The sequence below is a fragment of the Ursus arctos genome, unplaced genomic scaffold (assembly GCF_023065955.2).
Source record: "Ursus arctos isolate Adak ecotype North America unplaced genomic scaffold, UrsArc2.0 scaffold_23, whole genome shotgun sequence".
In the NCBI taxonomy this organism is placed as follows: Eukaryota; Metazoa; Chordata; class Mammalia; order Carnivora; family Ursidae; genus Ursus; species Ursus arctos.
Window position 1 is genome coordinate 1,994,018 of NW_026622908.1, and position 22,454 is coordinate 2,016,471.

Below are 22,454 nucleotides of genomic sequence, written 5' to 3' on the forward strand. Positions count from 1 at the left end.
TACAATCCATGTCCTTGTTTATACATCTTTGTGCATCTATGTGTGTACTTCTGTGGGTTAGATCCCTAATGTGGAATCATTGGCTTAAACTTTAAGCCTTAAAAAGTATGTACCTGTTCCATTGTGCCCCCAAAAGCCTATACCCGTTTACACTTCCTTAAGTGGCACATGAGAGTACCTATCTCCAACATTGTTTTGTATATTATCAATCTTTCTAAATTTTGCAATTTGATAGGTTAGAACTCTGATTTTTAATTTGCTTTTACTTGATTATTAATGAGGTTAAGCATCTCTTTATAAGTTTATCAACCCATATTTACTTTTCTGTGAAATGATGTTCAGAAGCTTCCTGATTTTCCCTATTGGGAGGTTTTCTCTTTGTTACTGATATGTAAAATCTATTAAAATATTATGATTATGAATTCTGTATTAAGCATGTTTTTCCCAGCTTACTGTTTATCTTTTAAGACATTGTTAGTGTTTTTTACTGAGGAAAAGTTTTTAATTTTTACGAAATCAATCTTTTCATTGATGGCTTCTGGGACTTGTGTCTTTTGCTCAAGAAGGAAATGCCTCCATCACTTCTACCCAAGATTATAAAAAAGTTATTTTTTATTTTTTCTATTATTTTTTTAATGCACCAAGTGCTCTTTAATTTAAGTGTATTCTGAACAGCTGTGAGAAACGGATTTACTTCAATATTTTTCCAAATGTTTAGCCAATTGTTTCAAGTCCTATGCTAGCTAGTTCATTTTCATCCTAGTGATCGGAGATGCCATCTTTCAGAATGATCAAACAGTTACAATTCTTTTTTTTTTTTTTAAAGATTTTATTTATTTGTTTCAGAGAGTGTGCACAAGCAGGGGAGACAGGCCAAGGGACAGGGAGACGGAGAAGCAGATTCCCTGCTGAGCAGGGAGCCTGATGCAGGGCTCCATCGCAGGACCCTGAGATCATGACCTGAGCGGAAGTCAGATGCTTAACTGACTGAGCCATCCAGGTGCCCCAAACATTTACAATTCTTGATTCTCTTTCGAAATAAAGCTATTTGCATATTCCTGCATCAATATTGTATTTTATTTTTATTATTTACACAACTTTATAATCTATCTTGATCTCTGGTATAGAAAGTTTCCCCTCATTATTTTTCCCCCAAATTATAGGGCTGTATCTTGTGCATTTCTTTCAATAACAAATTAGAATAAGCTTTTCAGTTTTGATAAATAATAATGTTGGGATTTGGGTTGCGATGAGACTTAATTTATAGGTTAAATGTAGGAGAGTTAGCATTTTTATATTATCTAGTCTTCACATTCTGGAGCATTTTGTGTTTTCCCATTTATTTAGAACTATTATTTAGGTCTTCGTTTAGGATTTTTAGTGTATAGTAGTCCCCTTTCATCCAGAGTTTCACTTCCCATGGTATTGGTTATCAGTGGTCACCTGGGGTCTAGAAGCAGACGATCCGACTTCCAACGTATTGTCAGAAGGTAAGTAGTAGCCTAACGCTAAGTCACAATGCCTACATCCTTCACCTCACTTCATCTCACTATGAAGGCATTTTATCATCTCACATCATCATACGAAGAAGGGTGAGGACAGTACAATAAGATATTTAGAGAGAAAGACACACACACGCACAGAAGCCACATTCACATAACTTTTGTTACAGTATACTGTTAGAATTATTCTATTTTATTATTGGTTATTGTTGTGAATTTCTTACTGTGCCTGATTTATAAGTTAAATTTTATCATAGGTAGGTATGTATGTAGAGGGAAAAGCAGTATATGTAGGATTGGGTACTATGTGTGGTTTCAGGCATCTACTCGGGGTCTTGGAATGTTTGTAGATGTCCTTGGCCTTGAATGAAGTGTTTGGTTCCTTGTCAATGGAAAACAGGATTCTGATCATCTATAACATGCACTAGGATCATGATTAATTGAAGTATCACCTGTGATACTTGCTTGGGGAGAAGTACCTCTTGAAGTAGGGAGTATGGGGTAGAATGATATCTTATGACCACACGAAAAAAATGACAGAAAAAGACAAATTCAAGGCTTTAAATTTGCATTCAATCAGAGAACTTTTATGGCAATCCTAAAAAAGTCTATTTCTTATAACTGTAAGACCAACTTTATTAAAAATGTGACCAGGTAGGTTGCAGAGTTATAAAGGAAATTGAATTCACTGACCCACCAAATTATTTATGTGACAGTCAGAGCATTGTGGGATTCTAAAACTTATATTGAACTTGGATGAAGTTAAATGCCCAAGTCTCTCTGAGCAAGCAGCTGCAGCCCCTCTTCTTATGACTGAGAGCACTGCCCTTTCCTTCTTGGACTAAAAAATCACCTTATTCAAGGCAGTTGCTTTGCAAGGGGATGCTTATTCTCCTCAAGGCCCATTCTCACTGTCCATTATTTCCTGTTCTAGACCTAAACTAGTCAGATCTCAGAATCCTCAAGTAGGACAAATGGAAATTCTCACTTGGGAAGAAATTGCTTAGAGTACAAAATAAATGCAGGAGTTTGCTCATTTCTATTGGTAGGAACCCAAGAAATACGTGTGAGAATAGATTCTGAGGATGTTAAGCCAGAAAGAACAGAATATAGTTTTGTGTCAGGGTTAATATATTGATATAGGTACATTTACTGGATATTCCAAATTTAAAGTGGGTTAGGTATGGATTAGGTAAAGCTGGGAATGGCTCTAATAGTTTGCTTGGATGATTAAATTTTAGACTCAGTGATGGCGCGCATTCAATGAAATCTGGTGCCAGAACTTCCCTGCTGTGATATTGTGACTTACAATAAGCAACTTGTATTTGGTTTTCATCCCTGTTTCTGGCACAGAGCTCCTAAAACTCTTGGAATTTTCTAAATGATAAGAGCGATAAAGGTGTCTTGATATCTATAACAAATCCCTTTCAACCACACCTGGAGTTATGTTAATGAGGTGACTTTTGGAAAGCACGGGGAGGGGGGCTGGTTGCCAAGGGAAACAACTGTGTGATTAGAGGTGTGATTAGAGAGTAAGGACTTTCATTCCCACCCCTCTACCTTCAGGGAAGGGAGGGGGATGGAGAATGAGTTCAATCACCAGTGACCAATGATTTAGTCAGTCATGCCCATGTAATAAAGCCTCCATAAAAATGTAAAAGGAAGGGCACCTGGGTGGCTCATTCAGTTGAGTGTCTGGCTCTTGATTTTGGCTCAGGTCATGATCTCAGGGTCCTGGGATTGAGCCCCACATTGGACTCCATGTTTAGCCTGGAGTTGGCTTGAGGATTCTTTCTCTTCCTCTCCCTCTGTCCCTCCCCTCCTGCACATGGGCTCTCTCTCAAATAAATAAATCTTTAAAACACACACACACACACACACACACACACACACACACACACACACAAGGAAGGGATTCAGAGAGCTTCCAGGTTGACAAGCACACATCTACGTACTGTGAAGGTGATCCACAAGGACAGAAACTCCTGTGCTTGAGACCCTCTCAGACCCTGCCCTATATGCCTCTTGATTTGACTGTTCATCTTTATCCTTTGTCATATTCTTTATTATATAATAAAGTGGTAAACATGTTTCCCTGAGTTCTGGGAGCTGTTCTAGTGAATACATGAATCCAAAGGGGAGGAGGTCATGGATGATTTCTAGTCAAGTCAGACAGAAGTTGTGTGTAACTTGAGGACCTACGACTTATGATTGCCATCTGAAGAGGGGGACAGTCACGTGGAACTAAGCCCTTAACCTGTGGGATCTGCTGCTATGTCCAGGTAGATAGTGTCAGAATTGAATTAGGTTGTTAGATACCCAGCTAGTGTCACAGACTTGCTTGGTTTGGGAATAACCCCTCATTTCTGGTGTCAGACGTGTTGGGAGAGTGGTAGTACTGTAAGAGTGAAGGAGACACAGCAAAGTGAGTTTTCCTACTTAGTTGGTGTCCCCTTCTTGTTGGTGTTCCAATAAATCCCAGAGGAGACTTCCTCCCCTAAAGCATTAAGAAACACATTAGTGGGGGCGCCTGGGTGGCGCAGTCGTTAAGCGTCTGCCTTCGGCTCAGGGCGTGATCCCAGCATTCTGGGATCGAGCCCCACATAGGGCTCCTCTGCTGGGAGCCTGCTTCTTCCTCTCCCACTCCCCCTGCTTGTGTTCCCTCTCTCGCTGGCTGTCTCTGTCAAATAAATAAACAAATAATCTTAAAAAAATATTAAAAAAAAAAGAAACACATTAGTGAGGAAGACACTCACATCTGTGACATGCTCTATAGTGTCTGTCCTCTGTAGCCCAAGAATGATAGTGGAAGACATTGTCTTGAGATAGACATAATACCACTCTTCATTCACCTTCTCATTGTGTCCCTGTGCCTCCTTTTCTCTCATAAACACACGTGGAGTCTTACTTTGCTGGGATTACCATAGGAAGGGAGAAGCGTTTGTGTTCCAGATCTCTAATATTTTTACCACTGGCTGCTGTATATTGGCAAGTCACTTTAGGGAGGTGGGAATTTCAAAGATTGCAGACCAGGGCCAGATGTTCTCAAACCCTAACTCCTAGTTACCAAAAATAAAAACGAGAAATGGAAATTGTATAAGAAACTATGACAGTGTGTTATCAGTTAGGACCATCAGCCATTTTTCTAGTTCTCCCAGGACTTACAACTTTATCAATAATGTGTTTTTTAAAACTTCAAATTAAGTCACCAGAATCGAAATGGAGAAAATAGTTAATTTTATCACTCACCAAGGAAACTATGTGGGATATTTGGAGACTCAAGTCATTTCACTGAAAATTTTAGTAGAATGATTTATGGTTTTGGAATTATTGGAACACTGTTAATTTACTGAAATGCTTTTACCTTATCACTGACTTAGTAATCATTTGTTTACTAGACTGAGAATAATGGATCACTCTAAAAGGAACAGAAAATTTGCAGTAGGTGAAGGACAGTGTATCTTGTAGCAGATCCATATATACCTAAACTTTAAAAACATTCAATACCGAAGCTTTCCTGGTCCAGAATTCAGGGAGCCTTGGTTAATACACTGAACTTTTGCTGAATAAATGGATGACGAAATGCTTAACCATAATCATCTGTGAGAATCCGAGTGCTTGTCCTGAGGCTTTGCCTGCGCCTTTAAACCCTGCCTACCACTGCTCCTCATCTTTACAGCCAGGCCTGACCTTATAACTCCTAAAGGAAAAAAGTGACTGCCACAGTGTACAAACTCCTAGTATGTTTGCTTAAGGATGGAGAGTCATAAACTGAAATCAGGTAATTTTTTTCCTTTTCATTATAGGTTATTTATTTAATGCCCCTCCCACCACCACCTTTTTCTCAAATTTGTATGGGGCCAGGCCAGCAGTTCCATGTATGAATAGATTGTATGGAAACCCTTCTGTTTGCTTCCCTCAGCCTACTCTCAAACTGTGACTTTTCCAGAATCTACTGATGGATCGTTGGGTGTCCATGTTCCTCAGGACTTTAGACTCATGAAAGATACAAGGAGATAAAGTTAAGGGACATCACTGCTGTGATGTGTTGTCCTCCCTTTCACTGTGGTGGCAGCTAGGACACTATCAGTGTTCACTTTCTCACCCCTACATCTTTTTTTTTTTTTTTTTTACCCCACAGTGGTGGGGTGCCTGGCTGGCTCAGTTGGTAGAGCATGCAACTCTTTTCTTTTTTTTTTTTAAGGTTTTTTTTACTTATTGGAGAGAGAAAGACAGAGAGAGAGAGAGAGAGAGAGCAGGAATAGGGAGGAGAGGGATAAGCAGGCTCCCCCGCTGAGCAGGGAGCCCAACGTGGGACTGGATCCCAGGACCCTGAGATCACAACCTGAGCCGAAGGCAGCTGCTTAACCGACTGAGCCATCCAGGTGTCCCAAGCATTCAACTCTTGATCTTGGGGTTGTGAGTTCAATCCCCACATTGGGTGTAGAGATTAAACTCTTTTAAAAACAAATAAAACTAAAAAAAAAAAGAAAAGAAAAGAAAAGAAAGAAACAGATGGTAAACATGAGAACACAGCATTGATTCTCCAAATTTTGGTGTCCAAACCACTTCACACCTTTAAAAATTATTGAGGATCCTAAAAAGCGTTTGTGTGTGAGGGTTATATCTACTGATAGCTCCTATGGTAGAAATTAAAATTAGAAAAAATTTTAAAATATTTATTTTTAAATAACAATAATAAGCTCATTAAATTTTTTTTTTAAGATTTTTTTGTAAGTAATCTCTACACCCAACCTGGGGCTCAAACTCACCACTCTGAGATCAAGAGTCACCTGCTCTACCAACTGGGCCAGCCAGGTGCCCCTAAGCTCATTACATGTTAATGTAAATAGCATTTTATGAAAAACTACTCTGTTTATCAAAACAAAAAAATTAGAGAAGAGTAGCATTGTTTTACATTTTTAGAATTTGCTTTAATAACGAGTTGATAGAAGATAGTTGGATTTCCCCATCTCTTCTATAGTCAATCTATTACAATATGTTGTTTTAGTTGAGGTATATGAAGAAAATCCAGTATCAATCACATAGATATGTGTTTGATAAAGGGAAGAGTATTTTAAGAACTTTTTCATATATACGTGGATAATCTTCTTTGATATTACACCAAAACTTGATGAGTGCAAATTTCTTAAAGAATGATTCAAATGCGGAATCTGAAACTGTAGCAGTGAATGTTTTGTGTTCTATTATATTAAAATCAGGTGGTCTATTTTGTACCTTGAATTTTTCTTTTTTTTAAGTATAACTTTTTAAAAAGATTATATTTATTTGAGAGAGAGAGAGAGAGAGTGTACACAGGGGAAGGGGCAGAGGGAGAGAATCTCCAAGCAGATACCCTGCAGAGTGCAGAGTCCGACATGGGGCTTGATCTCAGGACCTGAGATCATGACCTGAGCCAAAATCAAGAATCGAACACTCAACCAACTGAGCCGCCCAGGTGCCCCTACCTTGAACTTTTCAATTACCCATGCATGATTTTGTAACACCATACATTGGTCTTTTGGAAAATACTGGCTCGCTGAATTATGCAGATCTTTCAAATGTTGATGCATTTAATTATACAACATCAAAAAATCATTCAATAGTATTACCACTGATTTCATCAAAAAGTCTTAAGTTGGGGCACCTGGGTGGCTCAGTCAGTAGAGCGTCTGCCTTTGGCTCGGGTCGTGATCCTGGGGTCCTGGGATTGAGCCCCATGTCAGGTTCTCTGCTCGACAGGGAGTCTGCTTCTCCCTCTCCCTCAGACCCTGCTCCCTGCTTGTGCTCTCTCTTTCTCAAATAAATAAATAAAAATCTCTTTTTAAAAAAAAAGTCTTAAGTTATATGGGGATGACATCAAGCTTATGGTGTTGTATATGATTTTTCCAAAATTCTAATGTTCTCCTGAAAGCTAGAATGTTATCATTGGCAACAAATACTGTCAGCTGTTTTCCTTGTACTGACAGACTCATTTCATTCATATTTGAGAAAATGTCTGCCAGATATCCAAGTCTGAATTACTATAGTTTGTCTGCCGTTTCCAGAAATAATGGTGTTCCACAAAAGAAGCAGTGAAGTCAACTTGCAGCTCAAACAATTGCACAAGTGCTTTTCCTGGAGACACCCATCATATTTTGGTATTCAACAGAAGTGCTTTATATATACTTCCCATTTTGTCACACAGAATATTAGAAAGACCCAAGGGTTGGTATTTTCATAACATTAATAATTCTTGCTGCTTCATCAAAGGCATTATTTGAGATAGGCTTTTTTTTTTTTTTGAACTTCTGTGAGTGTCTGGTGATGACGAATACAATGGCTACTAATACCAGCGAGGTACCTAAGGGATCAGCAGTTTACCTACAATTATTTTTGTTCCATCGGTGCAAATGTCAACACAGTGAGAAAGGCAAATAACATGTTAGTGTTTCTATCTCACGGGCTTCACCTTAGGAGAACTGTGGGTCTGTAGGACTAGCATGTGAGACAGTGACAAAATTCTAAAATTTAAGTCTTTTAAAGATTTTATTTATTTATTTACTTACTTACTTACCAGAGAAAGAGAGAGAGAGCACAAGCAGGGGGAGCAGCAGGCAGAGGGAGAGGGAGAAGCAGGCATCCCACCAAGCAGACAGCCTGAAGTGGGGCTCGATCCCAGGACCCCAGGACCATGACACGAACCGAAGGAAGATGTCCAACTGACAGAGCCACCGAGGTGTCCTTGAAATGTAAGTCTTTTAATGTAATTATTTTGAGCTTTCCCCAGCCTCCTCTTCTTTATGTCCTTGCTGTGCTGAGGTTTTCTTTTTTTTTTTTCCCCTATGATTCTTTTGGGGGAAGTCTGTCCCTATCCTCTTCTGCCTGAATTGGGCACTTAACTCTGACATTAATTGCCTTTTTATCAGTTTGAGCAAATATTTATCTCAAGACATAATTGAAAAAGCATACACCGAGGGGCACCTGGGTGGCTCAGTCAGTTAAGCGTCTGCCTTCAGCTCAGGTCATGATCCCAGGGTCCTGGGATGGAGCCCCATATTGGGAACCCTGCTCAGCAGGGAGTCTGCTTCTCCCCCTCCCACCCAACCCCCACCTCCCCCCCTCGCCCCACCACCCGCTCCTGTTCCTGTTCAACACTCGTGCTCTCTCTCGATCTCTCTCTCAAATCAATAAATAAAATCTTAAAAAAAAAAAAGAGCATACACAAAGCTATATTTACCCTATCTGCTTCACATCTCTCAGAAATTCATCAAGATTTCTTTGGTGGTGATAGCATTCCTCTGGGTTTTTCTAGTACTGCTTTGTTTTTCTTTTTATATCTTTGTTATTTCAATGGCATTTGGAAGAAGTGGAAAAAACTTTGATTCTGTTTGTCAATAGTTTAAACCCAGAAGTATTCCTCGTATTTGGAAATAATGAGAATTCTGACTTTTCACTAATTTAGATGGACATTCCCCCCGACTAGATTGACTTGCATAGTGAGGTTTTGGGTACTTTAGGTCTTGGAGCTGCACTCTTCACCTCATTGCTGACTTTGGCCATGCTGCCTTCCTCCAGAGTTCATTTCAAGGCCAGGGAGGTTATACATGCCAGAGATGTCATAGTGTATCAGCCTTTCTAGCTGGCTCAATCCCAGAGCAATGTTCTGTTCTTATTCCAAACAATTCTTCATTGAATTTGGCAACAGGCTTTGGGCCTGGCTCTTAAGATCCCGCTTAAAAAACGTCTGTCCTTTTCAGTATGTTTTCATGACTTCATATTTTCTGGCATGAAATTAAGATAAAAATATCCTTCTTTCCACTGAGCTCTAAATCAAACAAATAAGATGAAAATCTTGTGGGAGAGATGTTTATTGGAAGGGAGGTTGTAGCATAAATGAAGGCTGTGTATCATCAATTGAACAATGTGGAATTCAGGATAATGTCATCATTCACCATCAGCTTCATCATTTTTTTTGCATGTGAAAATATTAGCAGCATATCAAGGTCTTTCAGGGCCAGGGAAGTTTAGACACTATATTGTATTTACACCAGATATGTTTTACTTGAACAGAGATAAAGTTCATTAAGATTCCTCCAGAAAGTTGAAGTTTTCCACAAGTCAAAGGGATTTTTCTCTTAGGAAGGTTTTCAAAGAAGGTTATGTTCATTCTGTTCCTATTGATGGTGTCAGATTCAGTTTTAGTGCTTTGATATATCACACGGACATCTTAAAAGTTCTCATTCAGGACTGGAAAAGAGATTGTGTTGAAGTACGAGTTCTTGAGGTGATAAGGCTACTCAGCTGATAATAAATTAGTAAGTCGTCATGTGTTGACTGAATCTGGATAAAATGGCTTTGAAGAATTTAACATTTCTATATGGCTTTCAGCAGTAGCAAATACAGCAAGAATATGACTGTTATTCATTCATAATACAACCAACACGGTTAATAAAAAGACATTATTGCTCAGTACCCATAAGTAATAACAACAGCACCACTGTTTAAAGCTCTTCTCCCAGGACGGTGGGGGGGGGGGGGGTTGTGGAAGAGTAGATTATTATTCAGCAAATCTTCATTCCCTCCCCTCTAACCCTTATGATAGGGGTAAATATTGTTCTCTTTCTCACTGATGTTGGACTTGGCTGTATGATTTGCTTTGGCTAAAGCAAATGGTACGCGGGCAGAAGTGATAACGCACAACATGTGAGCCTAGGCCTTAAGAAGAATTGTGAGCATCACTGCTCATTGTTTGGGAGTTTTTATCCTTTGCTGTGAGAAGAAAATGTCCCCAGGTAGCTGTTGCTCCTTCAGCAGACTGTCCCTGCTTCCCTGCACATCTACAGCCGACAGCAGCCTGTCTCAGCCAATCTGAAGACCTGTGAACCTGAGAATAAATGCTTATTGTTGCACAACAGTTTTGTGGTGGTTTGTTATGCAGCGAAAGCTGATTTGTATAAGGATTTATAGCATTTCCTTGACATCATGCAATTACTTCCTCTAGGGTATTAAGGTAGTAAGTAGGTACTATAATTACTGGGCAGCTAGGTGAGATAGAATTTTCTAAATTTTGCCAGGAACTCCTTCTTTGACCCATTGATTGGTAGAGTCTGTTTCAATTTCCATGTATTTGTGAATTCTCCAGACTAGCTTCTGTTATTTATTTCTAGTTTCATTCCACTGTGGTTGGAGAAGACGCTTTATGATTTAAATTCTTTTGAATTTATTGTTTTGTGGCCTAGCATGTGGTCTCTCCTGGAGACTGTTTCCTGTGTACTTGAGAAAATGTATTGGGGCACCTGGGTGGCTCAGTCAGTCAAATGTCTGCCTTTGGCTCGGGTCGTGATCCCAGGGTCCTGGGATAGAGTCCTGCATTGGACTCCTTGCTCAGAGGGGAATCTGCTTCTCCCTCTCCCTCTGCCTCTCCCCCTGCTTGTGCGCGAGCTCTCTCTCTCTGTCAAATAAATAAAACCTTAGAAAAAAAAAGAAAATGTGTTTTCTGCTGTTGTTGGGTGGACTGTTCTACATATGTCCATTAGGTCTAGTGGGTTTATTGTGTTCAAGTCCTCTCTTTCCTTGTTGGTCTTCTAATTGTTCTACGCATTATTGGAAGTGGGGTATGAAGTCTCCAGCTATTAGCGTAGATCTACTTCTCCCTTTAATTCTGTCAGTTTTGCTTCATGTATTTTGGGTTTCTGTTGTTAGGTATGCATGTGTTTATATCTGTTATATCTTCCTGATGGAGTGCCTCCTTTATCAATATATAATAACCTCCTTTGTCTTTCTGATCAGAGGCTCTTTCTGATCTAGAGTGGTAAACTGGATATGCAACCTATATCACTGCCCACTAACATCTGCTCTAAGCATAATTGCATTATGCAATAAATCCTTAACATTTGCTGCACAAAAAGTGTGGATGAGATGGATATTTCAAGGATGGAAATAATGCCAGTGTGGCTTACATATTAGTATCAAGTGCAATCAGAAAGGTAGGCAAGGGTCAGATCATGTGGGTTTGTAAGATAGGATAAGGAATGTAGAACTTATTCATAACAAAATGAAATTTTAGTGGAGGGTTTCAAGCATGGGAGTTACATTTTATTTATTTATTTTTATTTTTTAAAGATTCTATTTATTTATTTGAGAGAGAGAGAGGGAGAGAAAGCACAAGCAGGGGGGGTGGGGAGAGGGAGAAGCAGTCTCCCCCACTGAGCAGGGAGCCAGATGTGGGGCTGGATCTTAGGACCCTGGGATCATTACCTGAGCCAAAGGCAGGCGCTTAACGGACTGAGCCACCCAGGTACCCCGGGAGTTACATTTTAAAAAGTTCACTCTGGGAGCTGAATGAAGAATGGATCACAGATAGGCACAAGTAGAGGGCAGAGAGGGGGGGATGTCAATGGCTTTGACCAGTGGGGCAATAGTGATGGAGGGAAGTATAGACTTTGGAAGTATATCTTAGGCATAGAGTGGATAGGACTTGCTGATGGATTTATGTAGGAAATAGTAGAAAATGGCTTAGTGTGGTTTTTTGGTTTCTTTTGGTTTTTGTTTGCTTGTTTTTTGTTTTTGTGTTTTGGCTTGAATATCTGCATAACCTTTCCGGACACAAAAGGAAGAGTAGTAGCAGGTCTTTTTGGTTTGTTTTGTTGGCTGGTTATTTGCTTGGGGCGAAGAATAAATCAAGAGTGTTCTGTTTGGTCTTGTTAGTTAGAGACACCCACCTTAGGTAACCTTTCAAGGAGGAAGGAGTAGATAGTTGGGTCAAATGCTGTGTGACATCAAATAAGATGAGGATCGAGCAGTGACCTCTGCATTGGCAATGTGGGGGTCACTGGTAATTCTGATAAGAATAGTCTCTGGGAAGTGGTGGGGCCAGAAACATGATTGGAGTGGGTGGCCAGAGATTGTGAGATGAAGGAGTGGAGACAGTGGACAGAGATAACTCTATCAAGAAGTTCTTCTGTGGAGGGTTTGAGAAGTAGTTGGTAATAGTTGGTGGAAGTTGTAAGGTTTAAGGGAGTTTTTCTTTTTAAAAAGATGGAACACAGCATCCCTGGCCCCAGCTAAATGCCACTAGGTCTCCTTGCTCATTGTGACAACCAAAATGCATTCTCATTCATTTCCAAATTCTTCTTGGAAGGGAAAATTCTGCCTTCTCCCTTTCCTAACTACAACATGTTTGTATAATAATGCAAATGACCCGGTAGGGAGGGAGAATGCAGGAGAGACAAAGCATAACTGCAGGAAAGAAGACTGAATGCAAGAGGGTATGGGATAGAGAGTAGGTAGGGATTACCCATCATAAGAAAAAGGAAGCAAAGAGAATGTGTACTGAGTAGGTAGGTTGGTATTTTGTTGGTGGAAAGATTAGGGGGAACTGTTAGTTGCTTTTTTTTTTTTTAGTTAGGTATGATGAGTGATTATCTGCTGTGTGTAGGGGCAGCGATATTGGGAATAATGGATTTGAAGAGGGAGAACTGGGGAAGTAGTTGTTTTGAGTGATAGAAAGTGAACACACTGGGGAAGTGTTATGAGATTGAGAGAAGCTTGAGCATCCATTTGAGATTTGATTGTTGCCAATTTCTTTTTTTTAAGATTTTTATTTTATTATTATTATTTTAAAGTAATCTCTATAGCCGATGTGGGGCTTGAATCTACAACACTGAGATCAAGAGTCACATGCCTACTGACCAAGCCAGTCAGGCATCCCTGATTGTTGCCCATTTCTATCATTCAACTCTGAGTTCTGTGAATGCAGAAATGGCGTCTCTTGTGTTGTGCACCAGTGTACCGGCAGTACTTGGCATGGTACCTGCTGCCTAGTAGGGACTTGATAAATATTCAATGATTTAATAATGCCTGACTCCCTGTTGAAACTGCTATCTTAGAAGACATCTTATTATTTTTTTTAACCAGTATTCCATAGTCCTTGTTTTCCAAACATCATTAACATTCATTCATCACTTCATTTCCATCTTTTGAGACCTCTGTGCCTTCGGCAGGTCTTGACCTGATCTGCTTATCCAAGTGACACCAGTCCACTTGCTTATCCACTTGCTGTTGAGGCTTGTCCTGGGCTTCCCTTGTGGATCTACTTGTCGTGTACTTAGTTCCCTTGCTATCTCCTCCTATAAACTCACAGATTCTCTGAAGAGCTCCCAGCTTTGTGCATATTCCTCCCCCTACTTCCATCAGCATAGGTGCCCTCCTCTCTCCAGGTATCAGCTTGCTCCCTCCTTTGGGAATCCCAATATTCACAAGATACACTAGCATTTTACAACTTTTCAATTTTTAAAAAATTACATGTATGTTACACGTGTATTATAGAAAATAAATAAGGAAAGAGATGCCGCATCTTCATACTGAAAGTATCTTTCTCAAACACCGTCTGGTAGACTGCATCAATTGCTGTTTCTCAATTCTGCCTTGCCAGTTAGATTATATATCCCTTCCCCATTGACTTGGAGCTTGGCCATATGGCTTGCTTTGGCCAATGAAATGTGAATAATATGACTTATGTTATGTCTGAGGAGAAGTTTTAAATGTGATCATCTGATTTGGCTTGGCCATTTGAGTTTCTGCTTTTTGCCATGAGCACAGCACATCCCAAAGGAGGGCAGCTCCTTCTGCCTGGGTCCTGGACTGAGAAGAATTGTGGAGCAGAACGAATCCAAAACGACCCACAGCCTGACACTCTGTGTAGTGAGAAATAAGTGTTTATGTTTACAACCCACTAGAATTTTGTTTTTATTGATATTGAAGGAAGAGCTAAGACACATGACTTCCTCTAAGAATTGACTTTCAAGCTCAATGCTCTCAGTCTCCAAAACAAGGATGTCATGCATGGTGCCAGACTCTCCTCTTGTACCCATTGATCAGGACATTTTTTCCCCATGAAGTGAACATGGCTGGTAAGAGGAAAACTTTATGCCATGCTTCCCCTACTCTATTCTGTCCTTTAAGTTTATTGATAACTTTTGTTTAAATGTGTCCTTCAAAGCAGGAATGTCCTTGGAAATACCAATCAGATCTGCCTTGGCTCAGAGAACTCATTTTTTATTTTTAATGTTTATCATATCATTTGTGTCTTGGAAACAATAATACTAGATGAGAAGGAAACAAAGTCATAAAGGTATGACTTGCTCAAGGTCACATACTAGAGCTTGAACCTGGTCTGTTTGCCTCTCATGCTATGATCTTTCCATTTTCCCATAGGGACCAAGTATGGCTAAGGGATTCCACTGGCTAGAGCCCTTGGATATCTTCTCTCTTTGGATCCCAAACTCTTCATTTCTTGGACTCCAGAGACGCTGAAGCAAATCGGTTCTTTAGATCTCCTTTCCTCCAGAGAGCTGATATCCAAGTGTCCTTATGGATGAAGAGAAATGCTATGGGATCGTATCACAAAGGAACTACTAGTGGGTGTAGGAGAGGCACACAACTGGCTCAGGAGGCCTGTCTTCCTGGCAAATGCATCTTCGTGAACTCCAACCAAAGCAGCATCTGGGACTTTGTTGAGAAAACTGACCGGGAAAGCCAAATATCCTTCACGTGTCATTAAATGTCAACCTGTCCATTAAAAAGGCACAGTGGGGTCTCCATCAAAACATGGAGTTGGGGGATGAGGTAACCAATATCTGTACTAGTGGTTTTCTGGGTTATGGTAAAGGACTGAGATTCCCTGGGGTGATGGTCCATGGTTTTACCTGCAAGGTGACTCATCCATCACCTGCAAGGCAGAACCAGTCATTATAATGGGGGTTAATCAATATGAAAAAAAATTCCCTGCTAAGATATAAGGGTTTCATGGTTTATCAGACCAAATGTTCATCTAAGCATTTATAGCTCTGTGATGAGGTTCCTTTTGTCCTGCTGTATGTTTATCCTTCAACTGATGTCATTTTTTTCAAAGTGGTTATGATTCTGGCCTTGTCATTTCTGTCACTAGGCAGCTCTCAAATTGCCCATTCTTGGCAACGTTTAATGCCTTGTCCCCTGTCCTGCTGTCAGGGGCAGCTCATTTAAGCTGCCAAGAGGACCTGCTTTATTGCTCAGTCAGCCAAGGCCTAAGCTGTTTCATGACATTTCAACGTGAATCAATGATAGAAATTTCAATTTGTTTCAGAAGAGAGTTGTCAACAGTCCCAGAGCTCAGAAAATGAGTAGCCAGCTCTTTTGGAGGCCTCAGTTTGAGTGTACATGGATGAAAGGCATGCTCGCCGCTGTTTCAGCATGCATTTACTCTCTGAAACGCATCCTTTTTTATATGTGAGTACTGCTTCTGAAGAAACTTGAGTAGTCCTGATACTTGCTCATGAGCAGAATTCCTTTTTACCTACTTTGCTAACCATAGTGATTATAGGTTGTTCTTGCCTTTCTCTTTGGGGGACTACCCTCCTCCACTCCAGTGAATGGAGCTGATTTCAGACCTTGGTTTCATGGGTAGGCATGTGACCCAGGCCTGCCCAATGAGAAACATAGATTTGATATAGGCATGGGTATGTTAGCTGTATTAGTGAGGATCCTGGAAACAGATGAAACTCTCAAATTGGGTTATCAAATAACCTTCCCACAGAGGTGTGGGCAGAGTATAAGAAAACTCTAAGTGAAAGTACAGTTCCTTGGGTTACTCATAGCAGGGTGTTGGTACCACACATAGGTTGTACAGACATGATTGAGGAGCCATTACTCGAAGTCAAAGAGAGAAGGATGAGTAGAGAGAGCTGAGGAAGGAACTGTGACTACTGACCATGAGACACAGCTAATCCATGCAGACTCTTGCTAAGGGAACTGGAGGGAATGAAGATCCTCATCTCATTCTTTTCTCTTCCTCCAGTCTCCTGCTGGTCTTCCTACGACAATGCCCAAAGGAAAGCATAGGGGAAAGAAGCTACTGATGCATCCACACAGGCCAGCCTCTCAGCTTCAGAGCAGGGAGAAGGGTGGAGAGCGGATTTGAAAGTCAAGCTGAAATGTTCAGCACATGAGCCAATTCAGGCCAACTGACAGTCAATCCTGGGACTTTGGATGGAACAATTAGGAAATAGGTACTCTCCTCCCACTGGGATTTCTGTGGAAAAGAAGTTTGGAGCTCCTGGGGGTATTTTTGTTATCACTGCAGAGAGAAAAGCAGAGCGAAGAGATGGGGACACATTCCTGATGACACCTCTTAAGTGATGCATTACTTTTTAAAAATTTAAGTGATGACAAACTTGGATCCAGTTACACTTGACAACTACACCTAGAATTTTCAGCTAGGCGCCAATAACTTCTCCTTTCTTCAGCCGGTCAGATTTCCACACTTGGATCCGAAAGAGGCCTGATGAATACATGGTCTGTGCAGCTTAGCGTACTGCAAAACTTAGCTTCTGGAACCATCCAGATGATCTCCTGCCACACCCAGCAGTGACTTCTAACCTATTCATTTCACTAAATCTGCTCTCTTTGACTGTGTGGGTGTCAGCTCCTGTCTTTCCATAACCCTCTCTAGCTGTAGCTTTTTCCTTGGTAGTTCCTGAGATAGTCACGGTATTCCTGACCCAGATGCATCATGGAACATCTGGAATTTTATTAATCCAATGTGTTTGTGACAGTATTCAGTATGGGAAATACAATTTCAAAGTAGGAGGGAAAAATGATGCAGGTCTCCTTTGGTAGGGAAAAAGGCTAGCACGAATATAGAATGAGGTTAGAGTATTTTTTTTATTTTTATTTTATTTTTTTTAAAGTATCTTTTTTTTTTAAGATTTTATTTATTTATTTGACAGAGACAGAGACAGCCAGCGAGAGAGGGAACACAAGCAGGGGGAGTGGGAGAGGAAGAAGCAGGCTCATAGCAGAGGAGCCTGATGCGGGGCTCGATCCCACAACGCCAGGATCACGCCCTGAGCCGAAGGCAGACGCTTAACCGCTGTGCCACCCAGGCGCCCCTGAGGTTAGAGTATTTTTTTTAAAGATTTTATTTTTAAGCAATCTCTATACCCAACATGGGGCTCAAACTTACAACCCCGAGATCAAAGAGTCACGTGCTCTACTGACTGAGCCAGCTAGGCGCCCCTGATTGAGATATTGAAATGTGTGCGAGGTTTATAAATGCTGGGCCAGGTCAAATAATTCCATGGGAGAACTATTTTAACATAAGGATAGACTCAGTCCATGTGCTCAGCTTCAGAAACACCTGTTCTGAGACATACTTAGCCTCAAAGGATACTTGATCAGTCAATTGATAGGTGGTGTGTCCTCTATTCAGAGGCAGCCCTCTCTTTGGAATAATGTGCATGTCCTTGAATATTATGCTTTCCACAGCAAGAAAGAAAAGGGAAATAGTCTGTGGGGAGATGGCCAGGAGGATTCAGTCTTCAGAGCAGTTCTGCATCTTGACCTTCCCCTATCTCCATCTCCAGCATTCTCCCTGTCCATACAGAGCAGAGAGGGAAAAATCCAATCCGTAAATATGGGGCTGGGGGGTGGAGGGAGGATAGAGCACAATGTGGCAGAGCAGATGGAGCACAGACTTGGATCCAGATTCTTCCATTCGTTAGCTGTGTAACCTTAGCTTAATCTCCCTGAGTTCCTGTTTCCTCTTCCATAAAATGGAGATAATATCTTCCTCGGAGCATGGTTGTGTGGATTAAATGAGATGGAATGAACAAAACTAACGTACGGCTTGGCAAATGTCTTCACAAATGGCCACGGCAACATCAGTGACGGCAAGTCCGGGCAGGTCAGGATCGTGGCGCATCAAACACTGAATTTGAAGCCCGCACGATGTCTGGCATTCAACAGCAAATGTTAATTCCTATCTCCTTCTTCCAGCTTTCCCCAGGAGAGTTTCCTCCCTCCAATGGAATTCTCCACTAACCGAGAAGAGATGTATGAGATGACGGAGGCAATTAGAGTTTTAAATAGCTTCTTTGATCCCATTACCCCATTTCTGAGAATTAGCCTAAGAAATAATCTAAAACAAAAGAAAAAGTAGCCTGTGCCAAGGTGTGTACTACAGGATTATTTATGATAGTAAAAAAAACCCTGCCAATATGTGATAATGAGGCCAGTTCAATTATGGTAATTAACTAAATGGGTTATCCTGCCGTCATTGAAATGATAACTTCAAAGACTATACAGCAACATTAATATATTATTTAATATAATTTATTAAATTACAAACCTGGTAAATCAAAAGAGACACACAATTGTGTTTATACTCTGACACACTCTGACAGGCTTGCGAGCGTATCGGGGCCCCACTGAGTCTCTGTTCCCCAGGTGCTTCATTTTTTCATCTTCACACACTGGGTTTGTATTCACATGGGGAAATCCCCTAACTTTTCAAAGTTCAGTTTATTTTTTATATTTTTTGAACAGTTTATTTTTTGACCAGGTGTGAATATTTATTATATAGAGACCTTACCAAGGCCAATAGAGAGAGCACTAAAAAAATAAAAACAATGTGATTCCTTAGTGTAACAGGAATTGTGATGAGTGTTGGTTGATAGTGCATTTTAACTCCTGCTGATGGGCACAATGTTTGATTAACAATATTTTAAATTAATATTAAAATATATTAATTACTATTAATAATGTTTAATAATAATGTACATTAGAATAATGGAATGATCCTTCTGTTCCTGTTCTACTTTGCTTAGGAAAAATGAATTATTGGATACTAAGTATTTAGAATAAGGCCTGACATACAGTGATCAGTACATAAGAGCTTACAGCTAGCTTACATACTAGCTACTACTCTTCTATGAATGAACTCCTGTAATCCTCATGACAATGCACTGAGGGAGGGACTCTCAGTACCCCAATTTTAGAGATGGGGGCACAGGCATAGAGAAGTTAAATTGCTTGTCAAGAGTCGCATTATGAGTAAATGGCATAGCAGGAATCACCCTGGGGACCAGGTGCCAAAATCTCGCTTCTCACCATTCCATCACAGTGTGCACTCCTAAAGGAAAGCTGGCTTATGGAAAAGAAAACCAAGCGGCCGCCTGAACTTTTAGGGGAATTTGGTCTTTGGGTCCCTAAGACTTTAGGGAAGGGGATGATGGAGAGGAGGAAGAGAGGAACAGGGGCTGGCTCTGGCCCTTGTCTCTGCACCTTCTGGAGTGGAGGGAATAGAGAGGTGGGGAGTAGGGAAACCTTGGGCTCATTCATTCATTGGTGGAGAACATTCATGACAGACATGTCGCTAAAGTCAGACCCGAAGTCTGGCAAAGAAAAAGCTCTGAACCATAGGGGGCCACTCTTAACTTCCAGGGACTTAGAACTGGATGGTTGTTTGAGATATCAGGAAGCACATGCCCTCCCCCAGCCCAGACACACAATTTAGAGTAGGAAACAAGGCCCCCCAGATGGCAAGTGCCTCCCTTGCCTTCTGATGCCTCGTTACGTTTCTCCTCATAAGTCACCCCAACCCTGTAGACAGAAATGTTTGCAGACAGATGTGAGACTTCCCAGTCTCCGTGCCCTGTCAGGGCTCTGCCCGAGGCAGTGTTGCCCTCTTCTCTCAGACCTCCACTCCCTGAGAGGCCGGAGAGCCTCCCTCTGATCGCAGTGAGACCGTGGGGGCAGCGGTGGGGGTGGGGTGGGCCTGGTGGGACCCAGGCAAGGCCAGCCTGAAACCAGAAGCCGAGCCCACGGCAGAACTGTTCCAGGTGAGGGAGGGATTCCAGGAATTAGGGCCCAAGATGGGGCCAGCAGCCGGGGGCTCGATCAGGGAATCCCTAGCTGCTGGCTTTGGAGGGCAAAGGAAGGCTGAGGGTAGAAGCAGGCAGGGACCATAGGAGCAAATCCTCACCCGCTGCCTGTCCTGGGAAGGATCCCAGCTGAAGGAGGACCCAGGGGCTGGGGCTGAATCATGGAGTCCTCACCTGAGACCGGGGGGCAAGCCAGTACTGCAGAGCAAGTTGAGTCAGAAACATGTGAGAGGCTGTGGTCTAAAAAGGGAAGTCCAAAGGGTCACCAAAGTGACCAGGGGGCCAGATGCAGCAACGGCAACTGGGATATGGAGCCAGGAATCTGAGAACCGGGGAGGTGAGAGCAAAAATAGTAGGTCCAGGGTAAACAGGATGGGTCTAGAACAGGTGCTGCTTGTGTCTCATTCCGGTGGGCCAGCTGGGCACGGAGGGTATGGGGCTGCTGAATTTAAAGGGCCAGGACTCCGCCTGGGAGCCTCTGACAATAGCCAGGGCTGGGTCTGAGACGGTCTGGACACAGTTTGCTTGGGACCTGGAGGTGGTGGCCTAGGCTGCGGCTGGGGGGCAGGGGAAGGCTAGTGCTGGAGATAAGGACAAATCCTGATGGGCAGGCGGGTGGAGGAATGAGTCCGAGCACTGGGCGGTGGGGCTGCATGCTGAGGCCTGCCGGAGAGCGTGGGGCTGTGGGGGAGAGGGGCTGGTGAGTCACAAGTCCCAGCATGGGGTGCCGGCAGCTTTGGGCTTCTGTCAGCAGATCTGACCACGCCCGGACCAGCTGTCAGGCTCAGGCCACTGGCCCTGCTCCTGGCACGGAGAAAGCCTCAGAACTTTCTCCTTCGTGAGAGTCCCTCGTGGAAATGTCTTGTAGCCCCACAGAACCACATTTGGGTGAGCAGACGCATTCTGGGAGCCAGGCTTTACGAGTAGATCTGATGACGCATCTAGGCAGGGGGTGAAGCGCCCCAGCCATTAACTCACTTCCCCTTGTGGTGAATTCCGCAACAAGTCGTTCATCTGAGCCGTGGAACTGGCTTCTGCAGCACACACAGACCTGTCTGTCAGTGTTCACTTGGCTGCTCCGAGGCTGTCCCCGGTTCACCTCCGGGACCACGTGCTCTCTCTTGCCGGCCCCTCCAGCTGCTTCCTGGAACAGGCAGGACACAGGGGTGATGTTCTGCGGGCGAGGCTGGGCCGTGCCAGGCGAAGCCCCGGCACACATCTGGATGCTTAACCCCCAACGTGCCACAGCGGCCAGATGGCTCAATCTGTCCTTTGCATGTGTCTGTCCTTTTAAATTCAAGCTCCCCAGCCGCATGTTTTAGGCCACTTTTATCATCCCAAAATAGCGCCCTGCCCATGACTCCAAAGGAGGGCCCCTGAAGCAAACGCAGTGGGCTGGCTGCCAAGGCTGGCAGAATGAGACACGGTACTTGAAATAAATGCAGGGTGTTTGCTTACAGAGTCTTCTCCACCAGATCATGGATGAATCAGATGACTTCTCACCCCAGATTCTGCTTTTACCCACTTTCCTACTCAGAGGCGGGGGTGGGAGGATTTTATAAAGCTTAAAATACATCCCCAAATTATATCGTCTTTTCTCTTGAGTTTTCATGTAGACTAGGGATTCTTTCATGCTTTGACACAGTTAGGAATTCTTTTTTTTTTCAGTTTCATCCTGTGTTAATTCATGCTTGAGGGAAGAACCGAAGTAGTACGTCAGAAGACTTAGGGTCAGGTCTCTGCTCTGTTTGGTAGTAGCAGATTCGGGGCAAGCTTCAGTTTCCTCGTTGGCAGATGGGGTGTCAGTTCCCTAAGAATCTGAGAACATCCGTGGGGCCTGTAGCCCTGGAGTCTGAACCCCAGACCTTCACTTCCCAGGCTTGTTATGATAGCAAGTTAGATCACTTGTGGAAACGCTTCCAAAGCGAAAATGCTACATTTCTGAGAGGGGTATCATTACTATACACCATGCCAAAAAAAAAACAGTGTTTCTTCTCTTCAGCCTTCTTCACACTCAACTTAGCCTTGTCAGTGGGTAGCACTTCTTCCGTATCCCTGGCAAATCGTTTTACTCTGGACCCAAAGCTGGCTCAGTCCCTTACGCGTCTGCCTTTGGCTCAGGTCATGATCCCAGGGTTCTGAGATCGAGTCCCATGTCAGGCTCCCTGCTCAGTGGGAAGCCTGCTTCTCCCTCTGCCTCTGCCACTCCCCCTGCTTGTGTTTTCTCTCTCTCTCTGACAAATAAATAAAATCTTAAAAAAAAGAGTGC